The sequence below is a fragment of the Bombina bombina genome, chromosome 5 (genome assembly GCF_027579735.1).
Source record: "Bombina bombina isolate aBomBom1 chromosome 5, aBomBom1.pri, whole genome shotgun sequence".
Taxonomy (NCBI): domain Eukaryota; kingdom Metazoa; phylum Chordata; class Amphibia; order Anura; family Bombinatoridae; genus Bombina; species Bombina bombina.
In genome coordinates, this window is record NC_069503.1 from 226,830,675 (window position 1) to 226,844,040 (window position 13,366).

The following is a 13,366-nucleotide window of genomic DNA, read 5'->3' on the forward strand; positions in this document are numbered from 1 at the left end:
TGTAAAGTAAGATCTCCCTGATAAACAGTTGCATACATAAGTATATTTAGACATATTTCTACTATAAGTCCAGGATTATAAATTCAAACTCCAGAGGAAAAGAGGAAAAGAGTATAAAAAAACAAAACAAAAAAAAGAAAAACCACGTGCCATATACTACTACCAATGAGTGGTTTACTAAAGCTAGTAGTACTGATGGTCTCTGGGTAAAAGACTAAAGATGTGCCACTCCGGCCGTGAAGAGCACATCAGCAGTATATAAAAAAAAATACACCAGCCTACATTAGGAAGATATAGGTATAGTAATTGAAATAATTTGTAATGAACAAGTTTAACTTTCTAAGGTCAATATGCACCCCTTCTAATATAAGTATTATGCACAGGAGTCTATGGAAGATAATTTAAAGTTTGCTGTTCTATGGGGTTAAGACTTTAACTATAAGTTACCGTTTCTGGGAACAGAAATGAAACTCTGCCCACATGAAAATAACATTTGTAGAAATAAATGGCTAGATTTAGAGTTCTGCGGCCAAAGGGGTGCGTTAGCTAGGCGTGCTTTTTTTCTCCCTCACCTTTTAAATACCGCTGGTATTTAGAGTTCACAGAAGGGCTCCAAAAAGGGAGCGTATAGCATATTTACCGCCACTGCAACTCTCAATACCAGCGGTGCTTACGGACGCGGCCAGCTTCAAAAACGTGCTCGTGCACGATTTCCCCATAGGAAACAATGGGGCCGTTTGAGCTGAATAAAAACACCTGCAAAAAAGCAGCGTTCAGCTACAAACGCAGCCCCATTGTTTCCTATGGGGAAACACTTCCTAAGTCTGCACCTAACAACCATACATGTACCCTGAGTCTAAACACCCCTAACCTTACACTTATTAACCCCTAATCTGCCGCCCCCGCTATCGCTGACACCTGCATATTTTTTTAACCCCTAATCTACCGCTCTGTATACCGCCGCCACCTACGTTATCCCTATGTACCCCTAATCTGCTGCCCCTAACACTGCCGACCCCTATATTATATTTATTAACCTCTAATCTGCCGCCCCCAACGTCGCCGCCACCTACCTACAATTATTAACCCCTAATTTGCCGACCGGACCTCACCGCTACTATAATAAAGTTATTAACCCCTAATCCGCCTCACTCCCGCCTCAATAACCCTATAATAAATAGTATTAACCCCTAATCTGCCCTCCTTAACATCGCCGACAGCTAACTTCAAGTATTAACCCCTAATCTGCCGACCGGACCTCACCGCTACTCTAATAAATGTATTAACCCCTAAAGCTAAGTCTAACCCCCCCCCAAGTTGAATATAATTTTTATCTAACGAAATAAATTAACTCTTATTAAATAAATTATTCCTATTTAAAGCTAAATACTTACCTGTAAAATAAATCATAATATAGCTACAATATAAATTATAATTATATTGTAGCTATTTTAGGATTAATATTTATTTTACAGCTAACTTTGGATTTATTTTAACCAGGTACAATAGCTATTAAATAGTTAATAACTATTTAATAGCTACCTAGTTAAAATAATTACAAAATGACCTGTAAAATAAATCCTAACCTAAGTTACAATTAAACCTAACACTACACTATCAATAAATTAATTACATAAAATACCTACAATTATCTACAATTAAACCTAACACTACACTATCAATAAATTAATTACATAAAATACCTACAATTAAATACAAATAAATACACTAACTAAAGTACAAAAAATAAAAAAAGAACCAAGTTACAAAAAATAAAAAAATAATTTACAATCATTAGAAAAAGATTACAACAATTTTAAGCTAATTACACCTACTAGTCCCCTAATAAAATAACAAAGCCCCCCAAAATAACAAAATGCCCTACCCTATTCTAAAATAAAAATAGAAAAGCTCTTTTACCTTACCAGCCCTTAAAAGGGCCTTTTGCGGGGCATGCCCCAAAGAATTCTGCTCTTTTGCCTGTAAAAAAAATCATACAATACCCCCCCAACATTACAACCCACCACCCACATACCCCTAATCTAACCCAAACCCCCCTTAAATAAACCTAACACTAAGCCCCTGAAGATCTTCCTACCTTATCTTCACCACGCCGGGTATCACCGATTGGTCCAGAAGAGGCTCCGAAGTCTTCATCCAAGCCCAAGCGGGGGCTGAAGAGGTCCATCATCGGGCTGAAGTCTTGATCCAAGCGACGGCTGAAGAGGTCCATCATCGGGCAGAAGTCTTCATCCTATCCGTGCAGAAGAGGACATCCGGACCGGTAGACATCTTCATCCAAGCGGCATCTTCTATCTTCATCCATCCGGAGCGGAGCCATCTTCTTCCAGCTGACGCGGATCCATCCTCTTCTACCGACGCCTACTCGCCGAATGACGGTTCCTTTAAATGACGTCATCCAAGATGGCATCCCTCTAATTCCGATTGGCTGATAGGATTCTATCAGCCAATCGGAATTAAAGTAGGAAAATTCTGATTGGCTGATGGAATCAGCCAATCAGATTGAGCTCACATTCTATTGGCTGTTCCGATCAGCCAATAGAATGCGAGCTCAATCTGATTGGCTGATTGGATCAGCCAATCGGATTGAACTTGAATCTGATTGGCTGATTCCATCAGCCAATCAGAATTTTCCTACCTTAATTCCGATTGGCTGATAGAATATATATATTTTATATCTTATTAGATGGATAAGTATTTAGAAAATATATATTATTATAGGAAACCTATATGCCTTTATCTATAATGGTAAATTTCAAAGATTCCAGACTTCCATTGTGGAAAGTGCAGAAATGTCTCGCCACATTAGTATCTTTAGAATGCAGAATGTCATCCCGGTGCTCCTGTACCCGGTCCTTTACTAACCTTTTTGTTTTTCCAACGTAAAAGACCGGGCACGAGCATTGAAGGAGATAAATTGCTCCCTCAGATTTGCAGTTGAAAAAAAACTTAATATTGTAGATTTTACCATCTTGGATGGAAAATTGTTTGGTGCTGTCCATGTGGGCACAGTAAACACAGTGCCCACATGGGTAGCTGCCTTTTATACCTCTGTCCTTTCTCAGCCAATCTGAGTCTGAGGGACCTCTAAAAAATTGTCTTTTAACCAATATGTCTCTCAAACTTTGTGCTTTCCGGGCCGTCATAAGCGGTCTTTCACCAATGACATCTCTGACCTTGTCATCCAAGGTCAGAATATGCCAATTTTTATTTAACGCTGATCTAATATTCTGCCATTGATTGTTGAACTTAGAGATGAATCTAATTTGTCCCTGGTCAATCCTTGGATTCTTATTATACAAGAGGTCATCTCTGAGTGCCTTTTTAAGCATTTATTTGAATAGCCCCTTTGTAGGAATCTATCTTTTCATCAAAGATGCGTGGGCATCAAATTTAGATAAAGATGAGCAGTTCCTCCTCAAACGGAGGAACTGTCCATATGGGATCCCTTTTATCAGATGAGAAGGATGGCTACTTCCTGCATGTAATATATTGATAAACATATATTTGTCCACAGCACTGTGTCTTTCAAAATACTTTATTCTCTGTACATAACAGGTATACAAACAGCGATGTTTCGAGTGTTGCCACTCTTACTCATTGTATACCTGTTATGTACAGAGAATAAAGTATTTTGAAAGACACAGTGCTGTGGACAAATATATGTCTATCATTGGAATTGGGGGGACTTAGCAGGACCCTGTCTTCGCGTGCACTGCACTCCTGAGTTGCTGTACTAACCATTGTGTGTACTGTTGCATCTAATATATTGTTAGTAGCATTCTTCTTCCTGAAATTTTCGGTGACAATTTTTAAACCTTCCTTTTTAATTGTTATATCAAAGAAATTTAATTCCCTGGTATTAGTTTCCGATGTGAGGATGATGTTCCTATCATTGTGATTTAACAGATGAAAGTCATTAAATTCTTCTATAGCACAATCCCACAAGACAAGAACATCATCCACATATCTGACTCACATCAGTACTTTGTCATTGAATATATCACTATGATGTTCAAAGATATCAGACTCCCAGGCCCCCAGATGGAGGCAGGCATATGTGGGGGCACAAACGGCCCCCATTGCTGTTCCTCTTATCTGCTGGAAAATTTGTCCATCAAACACAAACACATTATTCTGAAGGACAAATTCAAGCAGAGAGATAACAAACTCTATGTGTTCCATAAACATAGGGCCCCTTGTCTCAAGGAACTTTCTTATCGCTAGGAGTCCTATTTGGTGAGGTATGGAGGAGTACAACCCCTCCACATCCAAAGAGTCCAACAATGTGGTTTCATTTACCACTACTCCATCCAATTTTCTAAGTAAGTCTGCCGTATCTTTAACATATTGTTTGTCAAAGTCAGCAGGAATGGTCGTAGATATTTGTCCACATATTCCCCAATTTTTTTCTGTCATGCTGCCTACCCCAGAGACTGTAGGTCTCCCAGGGGGACATTTTATATTCTTATGTAGTTTTGGCAGAATATAAAAGACAGGCATGACAGGATGCTCAGGAAACAATAATTTGAACTCCTTCTGGCTGATTGTTCCCCTACTTCTTGCTTCATTTAAAAGTTTAAAGAGAGAGTTCTGAATCTGCCCCAGGGGATTGTTGCTATGTCTTGTATATTGATTTCTATCATTTAATTGGTGTTTTGCTTCATTTACATAAAGCTTTTCATCCAACAAGACCAAGTTGCCGCCCTAGTCGGCGGGCTTGATCACCAAACCCCTAGCCATACTCAACTCCTTTAGAGCTTTTCTCTCTCTCGGTTTTAAGTTGTCATCCATCTGTTTAGAAATTAGTATGTCAATGTATTTTTCCATCTTTTTAACAAGTAGATTGACAGCTGGAACCAAAGAGAGGGAAGGCATATACGAGGATTTAGGCTTAAACATAGGTTTTTAATACAGGGGAGTCAAAGCTTGGGAACTACTTGCAGTTTCCTCCTGAATATTTTCTGTTGACAATGATTCTAGGTCACTCAAAGCTAGTTGGTCATTATCATTCAAAGTTTCTGAGTGCCTAGATTTCATAATGATAGACAAAACAATTTTCCTGGCAAATAAATGCAAATCTTTCAGCACTTCAAATTTATCAATTGTAGCCATGGGGCAAAAAGATAAGCCCTTTTTGAGGAGTTCCACATGAGCCATATTTAGGGGAAAGAAGAGAGGTTGACAATTTGTAATTCATCCTCATTTGGGCCATCTAGTAGCCCCTGCGAGTTCCCCTCCCTCTGAATCTCCCCCTGTTCTGGACATCTACAACTCAATTTTGTTGGGATATTACTGAGTGAAAACAACAGTTTGCTCCTATTTCTGTAGGGCTCAATATAGCAGACCAGGACACCGTAAATGGTTACCTTAATGACTAATAAAGTGTCATTATGTATGCTAATTTGAGGAATTCTTGGTTCTCAAGCGTCTCTAAGCCCACTCCATGGCATTCGGAACGAGAAATTCTGACTGGGGTATTATGCCCTGAGTAAGTAATTTGCCAGCTCCAGGGACTCGATGCTAGCGATTGATTTAGTTCCACTTAATTCTGGATTTGGGTGTGAAGTCCTAAGTAGAGGAGTTGCCGGGTACATGAATTGAGTTCTTGTTTTTGTCCCAGATCCGCAGGGCCGCAGCTTGCACGATCAGTAAATAGCTCACCACCTATTGTTCCTCCGGCGCCAGACACAGTTAAACACAGGCAAACAAGATAGTTCCTCCGAAGAATATTAGAAGGGTATTGTATATCCACTGCGGAGCCCTCTCCACTCCTTGGCGCCAGCATCTACTGCCGCTCGTGCATTAAATTAGGGAGCGGTGTCTCCTGATAGATCCAGAAGTGCCTTCTCTTGCCTTTTATGTTTGGCTCCAATTGACACTTTAAATACAGACGGCTGCACATCAAAAGCCCGGGCTCCCGAGACCCCATGGTCCTCAATCTGGGATTCTCAGGTGAGTAAATGTTTTGCCTGTTCAAGGTTGCATCGCCCATCTGACCGCAGGAAAGGGAAATCTTTACGTCAGACAGGTCTGTCTTGGTAGGTGCAGGCCTGCGACTGAGTACTTCTGTTGAGCGGGCTATAATTAGCAGTGCAGATCCATCCTTAGACCGTGCTTTTAAGAGGAGTTTGCATATCTCCTCCTCTAGGCGCCGGTAATGGTCTTGCACAAGTTATGTCATCTCAAGTTCCCATCTGTCTATTGCGTCCATTTTTAATAAATGCTTGAAATAGTTTTTCTTTGTAATCTTTGAGACTTTATGTAGTTGCTTTGCGAGATAACTGGTTTCTTGTAAAATTGAAGGTTCTTGCAGTGTCTTGCAGGGGTTCACTGCTCTGTAATGACAGAGACACACAAGTGCCCTGCCGGGGGTTGAATAATAGGCCTCAACCTAAATAAAGCTCCGGTAGGCTGAATCTGACATCAAGTCCAAAAATACCTTTATCTTTTAAGAGGGCTTTCTCTGCTGTGTAATATTAGACATCAAGGAATACTCAATGAGGCATTTTGAAATGGATTTTGAGCAGATTTATATTAGGACCTGAAGAAGGAGACAGTCTTGCGACCGATCATGGCCGCCGCCCGGACGTTCCCCCTTCTTCTTGCTATTTCTTCTGCTTGCAGTTTCTGAACTTTCGGCTCTGCAGTGTGATTCCTCTTACCTTATTTGTCATGCTGATAAGGCGGTCCTTCTTACTAAGCTAGGGTTTTTCCTTAAGGTAGTGTCGGATCGCAATATTAATCCGGGAATTGTTGTTTCTTCTTCCGAGAAGGAACGTCTTTTGCATAACTTGGATGTTCTCTGTGCCCTTAAATTTTACCTTTAATCAACTAAAGATTTTCCTGCCTTGCCTTGTTTGTTGTTTTCTCTGGTAAGCGTAGGAGTCAGAAGGCCACTTCTACCTCTCTTTCTCTCTGGTTGAAAAGTGTTATCCGGTCAGCTTATGAGACAGCTGTACAGCAGCCTCCTGAGAGAATTACGGCTCATTACACTAGAGCTGTTTCATCTTCACACGCTTTTAAAAATGAAGCTTCTGTGGAGCAAATCTGTAAGGTGGCCACTTGGTCCCCTTTACATACTTTTTCCAAATTCTACAAATTTGAAACTTTTGCCTCAGCTGAGGCTTCTTTTGGGAGAAAGGTTCTTCAAGAGATGGTGCCTTCGGTTTAGGTCCACCTGTCTTGTTTTCCCTCCCTATTCATTCTGTGTCCTCTAGCTTGGGTATTGGTTCCCACTAGTAATTATAATGTTTTGTGGACTCTCTATGCCATAGAAAAGAAAACAAAATTGATGCTTACCTGATAAATTTCTTTCTCTCCGGGCATAGAGATATTACGACCCACCCTTGTTTAAATTCAGACAACAGTTTTTTTGTACAAACCTCAGGCACCTCTATATCCTTGTGTTACTTCTTTTTCCGTTTCTCTCGGCTGAATGACTGGGGGTTATGGGTAAGGGAAGTGATACTTAACAGCTTTGCTGGGGTGCACCTTGCCGCCTCCTGCTGGTTAGGAGTGAATATCCCACTAGTAATTAGAATGTTTTGTGGACTCTCTATGCCCGGAAAGAAAATGTATCAGGTAAGCATCAATTTTGTTTTCTGTTTAAATGGAGTGATAGCAAAAATGATAAGAATTCTACGGTATTTTGGGCAAGTTTTTCTCTGGAATTCCCAGTAGTAAAGGGGTTAAACAACTTTCCAATTTACTTCTGCTATCAATATGCAGTACTGGGAGGTAGCTGAACATATCACTAAGCCAATGAAAAGAGGCATTTATATACCACCACCAATCAGCAGCTAGCTACCAGTAGTGCATTGCTGCTCCTTCAATAAAGGATACCAAGAGAATGAAGCCAAATTGATAATAGAAGTATATTGAAAAGTTGTTTAAAAATGTATGTTCTATCTGAATAATAAAAGGAAAAAAAAAATGGGTTTCATGTAACTTTAAGAGGCTTATTACTAAGCAAGGGCAAAAATGTGGCTCTCGTTACTCACTATACAAATAAATGCTAAGTATATGACTTTAATAATAGGTTTCAAAAAATGTCCTTAACACCTCTAACAAATTGTACTTCCTATTATAATCAATGGGAAACATTATATGCATTTTGAGACAGCATAACGCTAAAGGCATTAAATAAACCAGGCACAAGGCACTGGTCAGCTCAATGTAGATGGGTCCTGTCCAGTTACATTAGAGCCCCTACAACCTAAACCCCACCTGGATCCCTGACCAGAGTTAACCCCTCCTCTGAATTGTACTTTGTTTTTGTTCGAGCGCAATAATAATGATCAAAAGGATATGATTACAAATTGCAGTAAGAGCAGTATCTCTACTTATTCTTTATCCTAAAAAGTTCAAGTTTATTGATAATTGCTCCCATTTATCAAGTTGCGTATGCATCTCTGGGGGCTGATCGCTGCAGTCTCGCAAGAGCAAGCAGTTATCAGATCGCAGCTTCCTAATCAGTACTCCAGCTAATAGCTGGCATATTAATTCCCCCCGGGTACATTCGCCCCGGGGTGATTGACAACCCCTATTTGCGCACCATTGGGCTAGTGCGAGCAGAGGGCAGCATTGCGCAAGCAAAAGCATTCTGCGATCCCGGGTGGACAGGTTTGCGGGAGCGAACACTGTCTGTACGGCAGATGATAAATACCAGACTAAGTCTTAAAGTGATAAAAACTCAAGAATCTAATGTTAAACTAGTTATAGAATGTTGTATAAATACTTTCTATGATTTATCTTTTTTTACTGTATTTCGTTTTTCAGATAAAATAGTGCTAAAGGAGAAAAAAAGTATATATATATATATATATATATAGTATCAGCTGACTGATTTTCTGCAATAAATACATGTTCCCTCCTACTTGTTTTCTTTGCCAGCACTGCAGTTTTAAACCTGGGTCTTGCCATCTTTTCATTTTCTTGGACCTCTGTTAAAAAGTCAAAAGCTTTTGCTTGTTTTCTTTGCGTTTTTACATAGTCATGCCTTATGTTCAAAAAAGGAAGTAGTTAATGTTATTTTCTTTAATGACATTTTCAACAAATAATGAGAAAATTCCAAAATAACTGGGACTAATTATACAAAACCACGCATTTGCACTTTCTACAGTTTATCTGGAAAAAAAACAAACGGGAAATTTCCTCATAATATGGAACAATTCTACAGAAAATATGGAGTTTATATAACATATAAAGTGATTTTTTTATTTACAAAATATAACATTAAATTGTAAAGTTTAAATGCTTAGGGCCAGATTAAGAGTGGAGCGCTATTTAGCACATTCACTAGAGATCTAATTAGACTAGAAGTAAACTTTTTGCACGTGTCCTGTTGTGCTCGTAGTACGAGGTTAGAGTAAAAAGTTACCACTCTCGCACTATTCTGACGCACGCAAAAAGCCGAACTTAGAATATTGTGCATGCAATAGCCTGTTCCCCCATAAAAGTCAATGAAGCAAAAAAGTGGGAACAAAATCTAACACCCAACTAGCCTGATTTAACAGTGCTGTGACACTGAGAAACACGTTGCTGTTGTTTTTAAACTTTTGTATTAAATTTCTTTACTCTCAATTTACTGCTTAACCATTATTGGGAAGAATTATTCCACCTTTTTGTACCTGGAATCTCTGGACTCCCCTGGGTGGGACAAGGACTCCATCTGCTGTGTCTACCGGACGACTGGTTGGTTCCGGACTGTCTATACCGCTCATTAGTGCCTTTTACCACGTGAGTAAGATTCTTAATATCTACCATCACCCTTTGTGGAATAGTCTGATTTGCACTATGTGGCGCCCTCTATCTTCTCCGTTCTAGATCTTCATATCCTGTGTTGTGGCGTGACACTCTAGAGGAGCTGCCTTCAGCCTTGGATCAGAGTTTTTGAGACTGCACAAAATTATATTAGCAGAACTTTCATACTTGACTAATCATTTTTGGACTTTCCATTTTTTATATCTGTTCACATGTGTATTTGTGTATATGTATGCTAACCAGCTTATTTGGTAGGTTTGTGTTCTTATATATTATATGCTGATTGTACTATCTGAACCACAAAGCTACACATATATATATTCTGATGATTTAGAGATTGTGACTATTGGGGTCAACTACTTATATTTTGCACATCCTATATAGTTTATATGACCCCTTCCTATATATATATATATATATATATATATATATATATATATATATATATATATATATATATATATATATATATATATATATAGCTCCTATTATTACTTGGCGCCTCTTACTGGTACCTGTGTGGCTATAGTCGCCATCTGTGTACAGCTTGCCTAACACCCAACTCGCAAGCAAACCCGATCGCATATTTTCAAATGCGCCAAACCGACATGAAAATATAAATATTCCACATTCCAATGTTCTGCACATAGCAGAATATGCTCTATTTATTCATAAATACACATTTTCTACATATCTGATGGTATTTTGGTACAATATATATCTATACCTATACAGGGAGTGCAGAATTATTAGGCAAGTTGTATTTTTGAGGATTAATTTTATTATTGAACAACAACCATGTTCTCAATGAACCCAAAAAACTCATTAATATCAAAGCTGAATATTTTTGGAAGTAGTTTTTAGTTTGTTTTTAGTTTTAGCTATTTTATGGGGATATCTGTGTGTGCAGGTGACTATTACTGTGCATAATTATTAGGCAACTTAACAAAAAACAAATATATACCCATTTCAATTATTTATTTTTACCAGTGAAACCAATATAACATCTCAACATTCACAAATATACATTTCTGACATTCAAAAACAAAACAAAAACAAATCAGTGACCAATATAGCCACCTTTCTTTGCAAGGACACTCAAAAGCCTGCCATCCATGGATTCTGTCAGTGTTTTGATCTGTTCACCATCAACATTGCGTGCAGCAGCAACCACAGCCTCCCAGACACTGTTCAGAGAGGTGTACTGTTTTCCCTCCTTGTAAATCTCACATTTGATGATGGACCACAGGTTCTCAATGGGGTTCAGATCAGGTGAACAAGGAGGCCATGTCATTAGATTTTCTTCTTTTATACCCTTTCTTGCCAGCCACACTGTGGAGTACTTGGACGCGTGTGATGGAGCATTGTCCTGCATGAAAATCATGTTTTTCTTGAAGGATGCAGACTTCTTCCTGTACCACTGCTTGAAGAAGGTGTCTTCCAGAAACTGGCAGTAGGACTGGGAGTTGAGCTTGACTCCATCCTCAACCCGAAAAGGCCCCACAAGCTCATCTTTGATGATACCAGCCCAAACCAGTACTCCACCTCCACCTTGCTGGCATCTGAGTCGGACTGGAGCTCTCTGCCCTTTACCAATCCAGCCACGGGCCCATCCATCTGGCCCATCAAGACTCACTCTCATTTCATCAGTCCATAAAACCTTAGAAAAATCAGTCTTGAGATATTTCTTGGCCCAGTCTTGACGTTTCAGCTTGTGTGTCTTGTTCAGTGGTGGTTGTCTTTCAGTCTTTCTTACCTTGGTCATGTCTCTGAGTATTGCACACCTTGTGCTTTTGGGCACTCCAGTGATGTTGCAGCCCTGAAATATGGCCAAACTGGTGGCAAGTGGCATCTTGGCAGCTGCACGCTTGACTTTTCTCAGTTCATGGGCAGTTATTTTGCGTCTTGGTTTTTCCACACGCTTCTTGCGACCCTGTTGACTATTTTGAATGAAACGCTTGATTGTTCGATGATCACGCTTCAGAAGCTTTGCAATTTTAAGAGTGCTGCATCCCTCTGCAAGATATCTCACTATTTTTTACTTTTCTGAGCCTGTCAAGTCCTTCTTTTGACCCATTTTGCCAAAGGAAAGGAAGTTGCCTAATAATTATGCACACCTGATATAGGGTGTTGATGTCATTAGACCACACCCCTTCTCATTACACAGATGCACATCACCTAATATGCTTAATTGGTAGTAGGCTTTCGAGCCTATACAGCTTGGAGTAAGACAACATGCATAAAGAGGATGATGTGGTCAAAATACTCATATGCCTAATAATTCTGCACTCCCTGTATATATATATATATATATATATATATATATATATATATACACACAGGATTATATATAGGTATATATATATATATATATATACAGATATAAATATAGGAATATATTCTGCTATTTGCAGAACATTGGAATGTGAAATATTTACAATAAATACACAGTATAACACTTCATTAAATATGAATATTACATAAATATGCTTTTACATGTTTTCATCTACTTAACTGCAAAGGGCTCCAGTGCACTTGCATATGTCTATAGATGTATACATATGTATATATGTGTATATATGTCTGTAAATACATATATACACATATAAATACATATGTACACACACATGTATTTTTGATGTGTTTTGTGACACTTTTTTGTTTTGCGAAACAGTTAACCAGAGCTCTGAGGTTGTGCTAACATGACGAGCATTAACTTGAATCGTGCTCAAGCAATTGGGTTTACTTTTAACTTGTAATACCAGTGTAAACCCGATATCACTCGCGCATAATCTGGCCCTTAGTGTTTAAAGGGAAGAGATGTGAAGGTATTTTTCTTTTAAGGAAAACTACCTTTTAACCCCTAAACTGAGGCTTCCCCGCATCGCAAACACTATAATAAAAATTTAACCCCTAATCTGCCGCTCCGGACACCGCCGCCACCTACATTATATTTATAAACCCCTAATCTGCCGCCCCCAATGTCGCCGCAACCTACCTACATTTATTAACCCCTAATCTGCTGCCCCCAATGTCGCCGCCACTATATTAAAGTTATTAACCCCTAAACCTAAGTCTAACCCTAAACCTAACACCCACTAACTTAAATATAATTAAAAGAAATCTAACTAAATATTCCTATCATTAACTAAATTATTCCTATTTAAAACTAAATACTTACCTGTAAAATAAACCCTAAACTAGCTACAATATAACTAATAGTTACATTGTAGCTAGTTTAGGATTTATTTTTATTTTACAGGCAAGTTTGTATTTATTTTAATACTAAATAGTTATTAAATATTTACTAACTACCTAGCTAAAATAAATACAAATTTACCTGTAAAATAAAACCTAACCTAAGTTACAATAACACCTAACAATACACTATAATTAAATACATTAACTAAATTAAATACAATTATCTAAATTAGATTAAAATAGCTAAAGTAAAAAAAAAACAACAAACACTAAATTACAGAAAATAATAAACAAATTACAGAAATTTAAACTAATTACACCTAATCTAATAGCCCTATTAAAATAAAAAAAGTCCCCCCAAAATAAAAAAAACCCTAGC